The 13,743-nt window shown below is 36.5% G+C and overlaps 1 long non-coding RNA gene across 1 annotated transcript in view; it reads right to left on the bottom strand.

Moving 5' to 3' along the window:
• Positions 1-8,535: 8,535 nt before the first annotated feature.
• Positions 8,536-13,743, bottom strand: part of LOC143228223 (uncharacterized) — a 79,469-nt gene continuing 74,261 nt past the window's right edge. The window contains exon 4 of the long non-coding RNA XR_013015270.1: positions 8,536-8,738. This is a non-coding gene — a long non-coding RNA (uncharacterized LOC143228223). The remainder of the gene's footprint in view (positions 8,739-13,743) is intronic.

Raw genomic sequence — 13,743 nt, 5'->3', positions numbered from 1 at the left:
TGGCAAAAAGTAGAGAAGCGGGTAGGGATGAATATACCAACGATATAAAAATTCGTAGTGGAGTAGCCTCTAACTAATGAGTCAACCTTACACTTATGGTTATTAGACACTGTAAGACCATATAACATTATTCATTTTAAATGCTTTTATTCAACCTGAATTTATGATACTGACAGGAATTTAACATCTAGTTGTAGATGAAAGTTATTCTTCGAAAGATTTGGTTACTTATGTAGTGATTTTTGTGTGGTTTATGTACTCATCTCTACTTTGTTTTAGTACTTCTTGGCATTTCCATCCATACATATACCAAATATTTACAATTTTTTTATTACTTGTTCCCCCTTAAAAAAAAATACAAATTCATCGATGTAGTTTGTTTTATTTGTATAATTCATACACGTATATTGTTAATATCATATCAAGTTTGTCACTTTCTTCATTGCACTTGTACAATGACTTTAGATATTGATATTGTATTATACAATTAGCTAAAATAGATTATTAATCATCACTGGTAATAATCTTGACTTCTTAAGAGCATAAATGTTGAGGAACATACAGTAAGAAAAGAAGATGAAAAATGTACAGCTGTATTCATGTTTGCATTATCTTTGGTACTGCCACCCCTACATCATTTTGCATTTACAATATATATTTTAATTACTTGTTTTGTGGTTCCTCCCCTCACTGAAAGTTAGTGCATTCTGTGAATGTGTGGCCAATAAAATTTAATATTATATGTATTAATTTTTTAGTCGTTCAAACCATTGAGTATTCTGCATGTTACAATCACCTAATCTTCATCTGTTATTGACTGGTGATTCCTGTTTTATCCTGTACTTAAGCTTTTAAATTAAAAGAACACCAATTTATGCATGAAAGCTAGCTTCAAGGGGTAATGATAACATCGTTTATACTATAATTATGATTTTCTTAGCTTGTACTAAGCACTATAGTGCTTAGTGAGAGCTGTTCCCACGTGCTCTTAAACTGATTTTCTGTCGTACTAAAGCCATTGCGAAAAGTTAACGTATTTTTGGCTAATGCGTGAAAAGAAAGATAAACACTATGGTTGTTAGTTAGTTCTCACAAGCGATGGAATAATATAATGACAATCAGATACTCAAACAAAAACATAATTATGTTTAACAGTTATGCGCATGTATCATACTGTAACAGATTGAATACGGTAACCATATTTTACTCGGTCCATCCGTATACAGCGTGCTTAGTGATATCCAGTAGCAATGATGCCTCTTAATAGTAGGGATCTTTTATTTGTTCTATTACAACGAACATCAATACCCATTACTTTAATGCAACTTATATTATTGCTATCCCTGTATAGTTAGTTCTCTATTGTAATGAGTCCCAGTATGGCCAGGTGATTAAAGCAGTTATAATGTGACGTTCAATCCTACTATTCGTTGGTAAAAGAGTAGCCCAAGAGTTGGTGATGGGTGATGATGAATAGCTGCCTTCCCTCTTGTCTTACAATCCTAAATTAGAGATGGATAACGCAGATAGCCCTTGTGTAGCTGTGCTCGAAATTCAGAAACCAAGAAAACACCAAACCTATTGTCATGTACAGAATATTATGACATTCGGTTCAAGTCCTATCTACATTTTAGTCAGCCAAAACTAAAATAAACTACCTCACTTGAATAGAGGTTTTTAATATTTTTTGCAAATCTTATTTTTTCTAGTCACTAAACAAATGTCGTAGCTTCAGTATCATGTTTTTTATCACTGTTTTAACGTTTCCTCAAAATGAACACCAATATTTTCTTGAACTTAGTTGGTTGGTTGGTTGATTTGGTATTTTATGGTACAAAGCAGCTAGGCTATCTGTACCAAACATCCAGTAAAATGTTAAAATTAAAGTAAATTTAGTAAAATTCATAAAAGGAAATTAAAGTAAAACAAAACAAAGTTTAAGAAAAACATAAATAGCATAAAACCAATGTTTACATCTAGTCTACAGCAATAAGAGAAAACAGCAGTAATACAAGTTGTAAAGGAGTTTCTTTAGCATAACTGTAATTATCATAACTCACCAGTAAGACTAACAGGTAACTATAAAAAACACCATCAGTCACCTTAATTTGGCGTATCCAGTCCTGGTTCCGAGTTATTTGACGTTATGACCATTTTCAAAAAGTAAAGTAATAGAAAATGTAAAGACTTGTAATAAAATTTTAATAATACCTCACCAGGATAACTAACGAGTATTTCAAACAACAGCGTTAGTCACCTGAAGTTGGCCTTTCCAATCCTGGTCTCAAGTTATTTGATATTACGGCCATTTTCTAATTTCAAATCAAAGAAGATGGATTGTGATTCTTAAAAGGGAATCACACTAAAAAAAAAGTTCAATATATAAGTTAAAAACTTAAATGGCATTAAAAAGATTAATGGCCTTTAAAAAAACTAAAACCATTTTCGAGGTGAACAGTGTCACCATCACCAATAACACTGTCTACAGTTATGGACAAACCTTGGGACAGAACATGTTTAAAATCGTGCCGTCGTTGAGAGTCATAACGACGGCAAAGAAGTAAATATGGCTTATTGTGATATGAGTGTTACAAAGATTACACACTGGTGCATCAGTTCCAGATAAAAGAAAATGATTAGTTAAAAAACACTGACCAATGCGTATCTACTTATAACAACTTCCTCTTTCCGATTATTACGGAAGCAAGACGACCAAAGTCCAATATAGGGTTTTCTCTGAAAAAGCTTGTTTTCACGTTGCTCACTCCAAGTCAACTGCCAGCTGGCACAGAGCTAAGCCTTGAATACAGAACCATAGTCCATGTATAGAAAAGGCACAGCGGTGATAGTGCCAGAGTAAATAGATTTAGTTGTGGTGTCGGCGAGCTCGTTCCCGCGAATACTAACATGGCCCGGTGTCCAGAAAAACTGGATAGAAGCAGATGTTAAAGAGAAATAAGCCAGTCGGTTATGAATATCGGCGAGAAAAGGGTGTGAACTAACGTGAAGCGATTCCAGGGCCAGTAGTGAACTAAGCAAGTCAGTATAAATAGTGCAGTTTGAGTAATGCTTAGTTTCTACGTAATCCAGGGCAAGAGAAATGGCGTACAGTTCAGCAGTGAATACAGACGTTGTAAAGGGGATTCAGCGTGCAACCACCGAACCACAACAAACAATGGCAGAGCCCACACAATTACCTGATTTCGAACCATCTGTATAAATAGGAATGGAAGGATGATTCAAAAGATGTTCAGCAAATAACAGACAGTATTTACAATTAAGAGTGTCTGCTTTTCTCAGATGACTTAAAGATAAATCACATTTGGGGACTGTAAAAAGCCATGGTAAGATGGGCTGACCAGTGGATACAGCAATGTTTTTTAAGGATAGACCCAATTCATCCAACTGCGCCTGGATACAAAGGCCAAAAAAAGCAATGGCAGATCGTCTGCTCTAAAAAGTATGGCCCACCGAGAAAGGAAAACACAAACCCATGTGGGATGATTTGAAACTTCGTTCCTCAGTGCAGAGCCGAATTCCTTGATGATGAATGGGGTTCAGCATCTTTAAGGCCGAGATTCTGGCAGAGCCATAGACCAGTGATCCATAGTCGAGTTTCGACTATATATTTAGCACGATATATTTTTTAGCATAGAACATCGATCCACTCCCCAACTGGTGGAAAAGAGGACATAGAGGATGTTCAGTGCTCTTATATACATTTGTCCCTTAGCTACTTGATGTGTGGTATAAAGGTCGGCTTACGATAAAAAATAAGCCCCAAGAACTTTGTTTCAGAGACCACAGCAGCACAGTTTCACCGTTACGGAGTTCAGGATCAGGATAAATTCCTCATTGGCGGCAAAAGTGCATGCAAACGGTTTTAGAGAGAGAAGTTAAAGCCGTTTCTATGGTCTACTTCAATAAACGACTGAGGGCAGTCTGTAGCTGCCACTCAATATACCTCATGTTTGACGACTAACTTCAGATGTGAAAGTCGTCAACATAGAGCCCGTTTGCAACAGTAAGAGGGAGTTGTTAAGTGATGGCATTAATCTTTATACTGAAAAGTGTGACACTCAAAACACAGTCCTCAGGGACTACAAGTTCCTATAAAAAAGAACGGGAAAGTGTTGAACCCATAAGCGCTTGGAATTATCTGTCCGTTAAAATTTTTTTAATAAAAAATGGGCAAATGGCCACGTAACCCATATATATGGAGGTCTCGCAAACTGCCATACCTCTATGTTGTATCCTAACCCTTCTCAATGTAAAAGAATATTGATACAAGATGTTGTTTGAGAAAGGCTTCTCTGATTGACGTTTTAAGTCGAATCAGATGGTCCATGGTGGAGCGCTGTCGTCGGAACCCACACTGTGTGGGCGAGAGGAGGTCGTTCAATTCGAGGAACCAAACAAGACGAGCATTAACCATCCTCTCTGTGGTCTGACAGAGACAGCTCATCAAAGCAACTGGATGGTAGTTTGAAAGAATCTTGGGATCCTTTCCACGCCTAGAGAAAGGTAGGACAATAGCCTGGCACCAGACATCAGGAAAAACATTCTCCTGCCAGATCCAGTTAAAAACAATCAGAAGAATAGCAAGAGATGCAGGAGATATATGGCGCAGCATTTTGTAGTGTACATCATCAGGTCTGACTGGTGTACTGCTAGATCCATGAAGAGCCAGTTTGAGTTCCACCAGTGTAAGGGGGCGATTATAGTCATTGAGACAATCAGCTCAAAAGGAAAGAGGTGATCACTCTGGCCGTTTTTATCGCTAAGAAGTTGGAGGATGAAGCAGAATTGCTATATACCCGTCAAAAGCTTTCACCTAGAGTATCAGCAACTTCTTGGCCATCAGAGAGCAAGATCGAGAGGAGGACAGAATTATATTGTCCACTCACCTTTTGAATCTTGTCCCATATGAATTTGGAACTGTTGGTAGAAGATATGCTGGTTGTGAACTTAATCCAAGATTAAGCGACCCTTCCTATCAATATCAGCATTTACCCAGAGAGGATGATGTCCATTAAAGTCCCCCAGGATTAAAAAGGGAGAAGGAACTGTTCAACAAGAGCATCAAAGTCCGATTGATCATAGGTCTCTCCAGGCGACAGGTAAAGAGAACAAACAGTGATGGTATGACCCAAGGAAACAATGATGGCTGAGACTTTCAAGAGTGTGTCGAGTGCCGAAGACAGGGTGGGCACATGCTGATCAGTCAATAGTGTCACCTCTCCATGCACTCATCCATTACACAGCCTGTCACTTCTGTAGAAAGAAAACCGCCGAAAAGTGACTATATCGGCAGGTTTCAGAAATGTTTGCAGTAAGGAAAAACATACAGGATGATAGGAAGCAATTAGTGTTTTGATGTCACCCAGATTAGACCGTAAACCTCAACAGTTCCATTATATCAAGGTCGCCATTTTTATTTATACATAGGCGAATTGAGCGGAGAACCCTTCTCTTTACGACCACGTCTTTTTTCTTCACTGTCTTTATTCGAGGGAGGTTTATCGACCATCATGGATCCTGCCCTTGGTCAATATGGCAGGTCTTTTCTGTTGGAAGAGGTTTCCAACGACTGAGGACGTGAACGCATGATCGTTTTGCACTTTGGGGTGGGAGAAGAAAATGTATCCGAGGTAGTGCCTGTACCCAGAACGAAAGGAAGTGGATCCTGGGATTTTCTGGAATGTATGTAAGGAAGAGATGGGTATTGAAGTTGATTCATTAACTTATTTAAACATGGAGGTCAAAAGACTTTGACCTGGTTTGAGAACGATTCTTTTGAAAGCACAGAGAGATCCGTCTGCACTCCTACTGTAGTAGTGGAACGAAGTGCAGCAGCATAGTCCGAGATGAAGTGGTGAACAGTAACTTTCGAGCCTCAGGATAAGTAATGTTAGGAATCGTTTTCAAATGCTGTACTTCTTTTTCTTCCAACCAATTACGACAAAAACGAAAGTAGGACGGGTGGTAGCCATTGCAACTGATGCAATGAGGGTCCGTTTCACACTCGTAAGCATCATGGTCCTTGCCACTGCAACGAACACACGTCAAGGAACCACGACATGACGTCTTTGAGTGACCAAACCGCTGACACTGGAAACATCTGAGAGAATTTATGGCCGTACCCTGCAATTAAGATAACCTGCCTTGATGGTGGCAGGTGGACGTGTTGATGTAAATGTAAATGTCTGAATGAGGACACTGGTCGGCATCGTAATTCCATCTTTGCGAGTGGAGATACGCCTCACTGCAGAAACTCCTTGGGTGGAGAAACCAGCGAAAATCTCTGACTCGATAATGTTCTTCAAATCCCTCTCAACAATAACTCCTCGTGACGAATTCAAAGTAGCATGAGGTGTAACCTTAATAAGTATATCCCCAATCGCCTTTGAATGCAAGAGGAGTTCACTGTGTTGAGATATGGATGTTTCCACCAATATGTCACCAGATCCAAGCTACTTTACTGACTTTGGAGAGCCAGCAAGTCCCTCTAATCCCTTCTGAATGAAAAAGGGAGATATTTGCCCTAAAGGTTTGTCTGAAAGTGAATGTAGTATAAGAAAATGAGGTACAACAAGTGTTAGAGATGTTGAAGATTGCTGCTCTGAATCTTAAAGACATGGTTGTTTACCTATGGACTGTTTTTTCACTATTTTATTTAAGTTTTTATTTGGAGGATCCATAATAAAAAAAAGGAATATTTCGGTGCCCACTGACCCCACCTATCATGGATCCCTACAAGGGGACGCACTATAATACCAAACAAGGATACTGCAGCAACGGCAGGGTTTTGTTAGCACTATATCCAAATACCACCATCAGATGCAATGTCCACAACACCTGTTGAGAACATCCAACACTGGTACTTGGTTGACCCTATCCCAAGTGGACCAGCCGATTGACTCCAGGGGGGCCACCCCAAGGCCGCCCGTCTACAGGAATTCAAGACCACGCACGGCAAACACGTGGGTGGATGTTTAGATCTCAGGGGAGGTAAACTGAAAGAACAGAACCTTACCTGGGAGGTCCCCTCACCATGTACAGGAATCCACACCAAGGGGATTGAACTTAGAAACAGAAATTTTCATTGATACATTAAAACAAAATTATAATGAGTTTATATATCATAAATGCGCAAATTTATAATTTTGAAAATATAAACCTACAGACATACAGGGGTATATGGTCACGTATGCACTCGCCACTCTGAATGAAGAAAACTAATGACTGGAATAACATATTTCTTCCCATTTGGTGTTATATTTTAGTCATATCTAGCTAATTACATTATTAAATATTGAAATGAATACCAGCAATGTGTACAGTTTCAAAATTAATACTCTAATTCTAGTTTTCATGTACATTATTGATGGCATTGCAACAATTTCGGTACGTCGTTGTAACCCACATGCAATTCGAAGACGACTGCTAACAGTTCCATACACATAACCTGTTTTAGCATAATTTCCATGAACCTTTCTTTGCTCACTATGACATAAAAATTGCCAGTTTAAAAAAATGTCTCGTAACACAAGTTTTAAAAGAATAATGTCTACAGTTGAAAGGTACTAAATAATCGTTCTTCCTGTAAGGACTTGCCCCAATCCGATCTTTGTTTCTCTGTGATCACTTAACCCACTTCATTATCAAGTTAGTCTAGAAAGCCAAATACCGATAGATTCAGCTGGTCAAAAGTATCTTGAGTAGACGGTGATTAGTTCAGAATCAATGATAAGCACTGGGTAAAACCGTAGATTTCTCTTTCGGTATAATTAAACCCCAGTAACACGAGAATGTATAATTAAAACATATGTTACTAATTTTGTAGAAAATATGAAAAAAAAGACGTTTCTTTTTCACTTGAAACGCCAGATTGATAACTCCCAGTTAACAACGTTGTATTTTATATAGTGGAGTTTTTAAATAAAATAAACCACCAGCAAGAACCGTCTTGTAGGGTAAGTCGTTTAAGGACGTGCAGCGTCGTGGTACCAAAGTTCGTAGAACTCACGGTTTAAAAACGTGTTGAAAAAAGCGCTTAAGAATGTCAACAATAATTCTTTCCATTGCTCGTTTTTTGCTTAATAACATTCTAATATCATGTCATTACTTGTTTAAGCTACAACTTAAAACATAAAACTATTTGAAATAGTTAAGGCAGACGTAAGTCAGAATCTGGTGGAGGAGTAAGTATTATACATGTGTTACGTTTTTCTTTTTTTAATATTTGTGTAAGGTGTTGGTTGTTACCCAGTTTTTCAATAGATAATCATTATGAAGACTATCGAACCTCTCTGTATAAACTTGAAAAACTTAAATAAAGTATGTTTATTTAAAATTAATATTTCAATAAAGGAAGGTGAGTATAGAGCACTACACGCTGCCTTCATTTATTTTATCAAAAACATTACATGGAAAGTAACAAAACAAATGAATTATAATAAAATAGACACACAGATATTGTTTTTATTTTACTTCTTATGTCATCTGTTATCTAGCTAATCAGACCTTGGAAACTGAAAACGAACAGTTTAAAGTGTGATGTACTTAATTAAAACAGTGTTAATGATATAGATAATTAATTATAGACAATATTGTCAAACTTGTAACACACCATTAGTAAAACTTTTCTATCCAGATACGTACTGTAGCAACTGCTGTGTTGAAATAGACACCCCTAATGTAAACAAAGGCATGATGCCATTCTCTGCTCCATCTTTCTGAAATAAATGTTTTTGCATTACAAAAAAAAAGGTGGGCAAAAAACATAATATCAAAAGTAACAAGTTAAAAAACAAATAAATATAAGTATTAGATAACATTAACTCTGGTTCCCTATCAAAGTTGATTAAGTGATGTCGAGAAAACCCACTTGTAGAGAAAAATATATATGTAAAAACGGCTTGTTTGGGTTGAGAAAATGTTTTACGTAGAGGAGCGAATGTTTCGATCTTCTTCTGTCATCGTCAGGTTCACAAAGAAAGAAAGAGGTAATTGACCGGAAGCTGACCGCATGTTTGAAAGGGGTTGTGTAACTGAGTGTCGAAATGTAGAGGCCTGCTTAGATGTTTGAATATATAATTTTATATTATTTATTTTATTATTATTATATTATTCTTAATATAGGTATAAAGGTGTTCCTTTGTATTGGTTTATTTTGGGCTTGAGTTGTTGTATAAGTAAGGCTTCTTTAATCTTGCGTTTGTTTATGTTTGTTTCTTTATTTAGTATTTGATTGTTTTCTATGGTTATGCTGTGTTTATTTGATTTGCAGTGTTCGAAAACGTGTGAAGGTGACTTTTTATGTTCTTTGAATCTGGTTTCCATTTTTCTACTTGTTTCTCCAATATAGAAGTCGTGGCAGTTATCACATTGTATTTTATAAATAATGTTGATGTGTTGTTTGTCAGTGTAGTTTTTACATAGTATAGACCTTAGTTTTGTGCTGTTTTTTGATAAATTTGGTATTAACTGAAATGTCATATTTTGTTATTAGTTTTTGCCAAATGTTGGTTATTTTTCTGCTGATGTCGGGAATATATGGTATGCAGCAGTATATGGTTTCGTGATTTTTTTATTCGTGAGATATATTTACTTTTGGTGGTTGATTTTGCTTTCTGTCTAGGTGTGTGTGTATAATGTTTTCTACGGTTTGTGAAGGAAACTTACTGATATTGATGAAGTATTGTTTTATTTTGTCTAATTCATCGTTTATGTTCACTATGCTCACCAGATAAAATTAACGATGAATTAGACAAAATAAAATAATACTTCATCAACATCAATAAGTTTCCTCCACAAACCGTAGAAAACATTATACGAAAACCTTGACAGCTCCACTGCATCAAAGCAGTCAATTTTACTTAGATGAAAGAAACCTGAGTGGAGAACCTTTCTGTTTACAACTACGCCATTTTTTATGACAAGAAGTTCTTTTGACCTTCATGCATTCTGTCCTACGTCGAATGAGCAGATCTCCATCAAATGAAGGAGATTCCAGCGACTGAGGGCATGAACAAACAACCGTTTTTGTTTTCCTTGTACAGGGTGTTCGGAAAGTCGCTGTGCACTTATATATTTATGAAGAGACATGTTTCAATATAGAATACAGGAGGTAAATATGAATGACAACAATAAACAATTTTGAAAGTGACCCCCGTTGGCATCAATACAGGCCTGGATCCTTCTAAACACCGCTATCAGTTGCTGGCTTGAAATAGACTGAATAAAATATGATTACAAAACTGCAGAGTGACTTTCCAAACACCCTGACATGATCCTAATATTAGGATAAACACACTGCATGCCAAGGGTCAGGAATATATAACTTCCAACAGTAGTAATATTAAAGTCAAGTAGGCATTTTATAGTCTAATATTATTAAATTTTAATATTCAAAGTCATGTAGGGATGACCTATGTATAGCTGAATCATCCCTATATTCTTGAATGCGTTATTTATGGCAATGCCATTTGTACATCATTTTAATTTTACAAAATATTTTAATTACTTGTTTTATGGCATTCCCCCTCCTGAGTGAAATAGGGAAAACGTGAACATTATGAAATTAGCCTAAATACTAGCTGGTCAAGAGTTTAAGACCATATCAAAAAGAATTCCTAAACAGGATAGGAAATGCCCAACAAGAGGTCTCAGTAGTGAGTTGCAAGGCCGTCATTGCGAATAACTTCAAACATTCGCTTTGGCATGGTCCATATAAGCGTTTGCAGAAGGCTGGCTGGAATGTTATTCCAAGTGGTGAAGATGGCTTCATGAAGATCATGCACTGTTTGGAATTAACGTCCATTTCTATAACTTCCCTTGCCATCCACCCCCAAACATTTTCAATGGGGTTCAGTTCGGGCGAACACGCTCGATGGTCGAAAAGAATCACGTTATTCGCCATGAAAAAGTTCTTTGTCTTGCAGGCATTGTGGATTGCAGCGTTGTCCTACTGAAAGATTCAGTCACTTCCACACAAGCAAGGGCCTTCAGTCAATAAGGATGCTTTTTCCAACATGCCAATGTAGCCAGCTGCTGTTTGACGCTCCTGTATAACCTGAAGCTCCATTGTTCCATGGAAGGAGAAAGCACTCCAGATCATGATGGAACCTCCTCCACTGTGTCGTCTAGAAAATGTCTCCGGTGGGATTTCCTTATCGTGTCAGTAACGTTGGAAGCCATCTGGACCATCCAGGTTAAACTTTTCTCATCAGAGAACAAAACCTTCCTCCACTTTTATACGTTCCATGTTTGGTGCTTCTCAGCAAAGTTTAACCGAGCTGTTTCGTGGTGTGGAAGGAGGCGTGGTCTTTCCCCACGTTTACGGTTTTTTAAAGCGTTTCTCTCGCAGAAGCCGTCTTATTATTCTTGAGCTGCATTTTGCGTCCGTAAGGGCCTTAATCTGGTGTCTTGCCGGACAACCCGTCGAGTCCTACTGCTCAACGTCGGTGAAATTTTCTTGGGCCGACCACTTGAAATTCTCGTTTCGTATCCTTCAGGGTCTTTTAAGAAATTTGCAACAGCAGTTTTACTACGCCCAATCTCACCAGCGATGGCACGTTGAGAGAGACCTTGCTTTTGCAGCTCGACAATTCTGCCACGTTCAAACTCTGTCAACTTTTTAGCCTTTGCTATGTTTTTACCCAGTGTAGCACAGGAGATGCCAATGGGAGATGTTGACAACGCTAATGTTTGGACACAAATGACTAAATTTCGTTACGTGTTTACCGATTAACGCTTCGTTTCAGTATGGTGTTAAACTTTTGACCAGCTAGTATTCAGGCTAATTTCATAGTGTTCACATTTTCCCTATTAAATACTAAAAAAGGTTTTTATTTTTATTTTCCCTTTTCTTATTTTTATCTTTTGAAGCTCTACTTAAATACGTGGTCGAGTCTAATAACGCAAAATGCATATTTTTTCTTTATGTTCATTGACCTTAAGATTTTGGCCAAAAGTGTACTATAAGGGTTGGCTCCCCAAAGATACCGATTATATAGTGTACAGAGCATTAAGAATTCTATATGTTATAGTCAACTAATGTTTTTCTATTATTGGCTGGTAATTCCTGTTTCATCATGTAAGTAAGCCTTTTAAAGGAACACCAATGGTTTTGTATCTTACTGTTGGTTTTTTGCCTTGTTTTGAGAATTAATGGATAGACAAACAAATGAACATGAAAGGCAATCACCTTTTAAAGTAAAACTCTCTGTCACTTATTTTCTAACACGTACATTTGTATTATGCTTTTTGAGTACTTTGGCCATCCCTACACATGGAGTCTGCTGCTCAAAGCTGATTGAAGCCTGAACACTTTTTACACATTATTTGTCTGAAGAATTTATAGGCCTAAAAACCACATAAAAACTGGCTTCAAATACGATTAGGCATTATAACTAACAGCTTAAAATATGTAACTTTAAATTTTCAGAACTAAATTACAGATGTAGAACTAAATAGCTAATAATTTTCAACAAAATCAGAGTGATAATAGCTTTGTTCAAATATTCATAGATTGTGTTATCAATAGATCCAGAATAAAATATTTTCAATTTCAAAAGTTTCTGAATATCCATGATATCTCCATGTTATCGGTAAATCAGATTAAAAAAGACCTTTATTAAATCAAGTTTAAGCTATGAGTAGAATCTAAAAAATGCACATAAAATCCAAAATTATTCGACATTCCTTTCAAAACCTCTTCGTTCATTACGTATTAAAATATCTAAAAATTGCAATTTTGAACCATGTCCTCATTTAACAGTAAACTGAATATTTGTATATTTATTATAAAAAATGTGTCTTCTTTTTTAATGTAAATATAAATGTATCATCCAGTAGCGACTCAATACAGAAATGTGAAAGCCAAAAAGAACAGTCTTTCACCCACTGTCTTAAGTAACGACTAAAAGACGATAAGTCACGGTTGATGCAAACTGAGATCTCACAAGAATTCCATCCATTTGATCATAAAAGCTTTCATTACGCATAAAGTGAGATTCTTTAACAACAAAAACACATTAATTTATAAACATGCGTTTATTAAGTTGTGAACTTTCTCGAAAAGGAAAAAAAAAAAAGAGATCAAGACACAGAAAAATAGTATCTTGAAAAGGAATATTCATAAAGATTAACCGACCCTCAAAGTTAACTATAAAACACCATGATAAAATTCTAAATTCTATACTGATTGACAAAATTCAAACTGTCTTTAATTATATATTAATTACATGTTCATCTTCGATAAAAACTGACTATATGTGTGGTTAAGTTATAATTGCCAATATTTAAAACAATCCATCCACAAAATATTCGTGTTTATGGACTTTAGGCATGTACCATGCAAATTCCGTAAGATAACACATAAAACATATTTTTTTAAAATTTCGTGCAAAGCTTCTCGAGAACTGTCTGCGAATCGTCCCTAATTTTGAAGTGACACATTAAAGGGAAAGCAGTTGGGCATAACTGCCCACTGCAAACTCTTGGGCTACTGCTTATCAATAATGATACTGACTATCAAATTATAACAAAGGCTGAAAGGTCGAATATGTTCGAGAAGATTTTCATTCCCTGACTCTTAGATTGGAAGTCAATCGCTCTAACCCCCACGCCTAGCAACATATAAAGAAACTATAGGTTTAATATGACAATAAATATAGAGTTAAAAGACTAGTAAAGTGAAATTAATGGTCTAATAACATGAAACTAAATTAAGTATCT

This window comes from Tachypleus tridentatus, chromosome 10 (genome assembly GCF_004210375.1).
Source record: "Tachypleus tridentatus isolate NWPU-2018 chromosome 10, ASM421037v1, whole genome shotgun sequence".
NCBI classification, from domain to species: domain Eukaryota; kingdom Metazoa; phylum Arthropoda; class Merostomata; order Xiphosura; family Limulidae; genus Tachypleus; species Tachypleus tridentatus.
The sequence above is the reverse complement of the archived record's forward strand: the minus strand, read 5'-3'. Positions and strand labels throughout refer to the sequence as shown.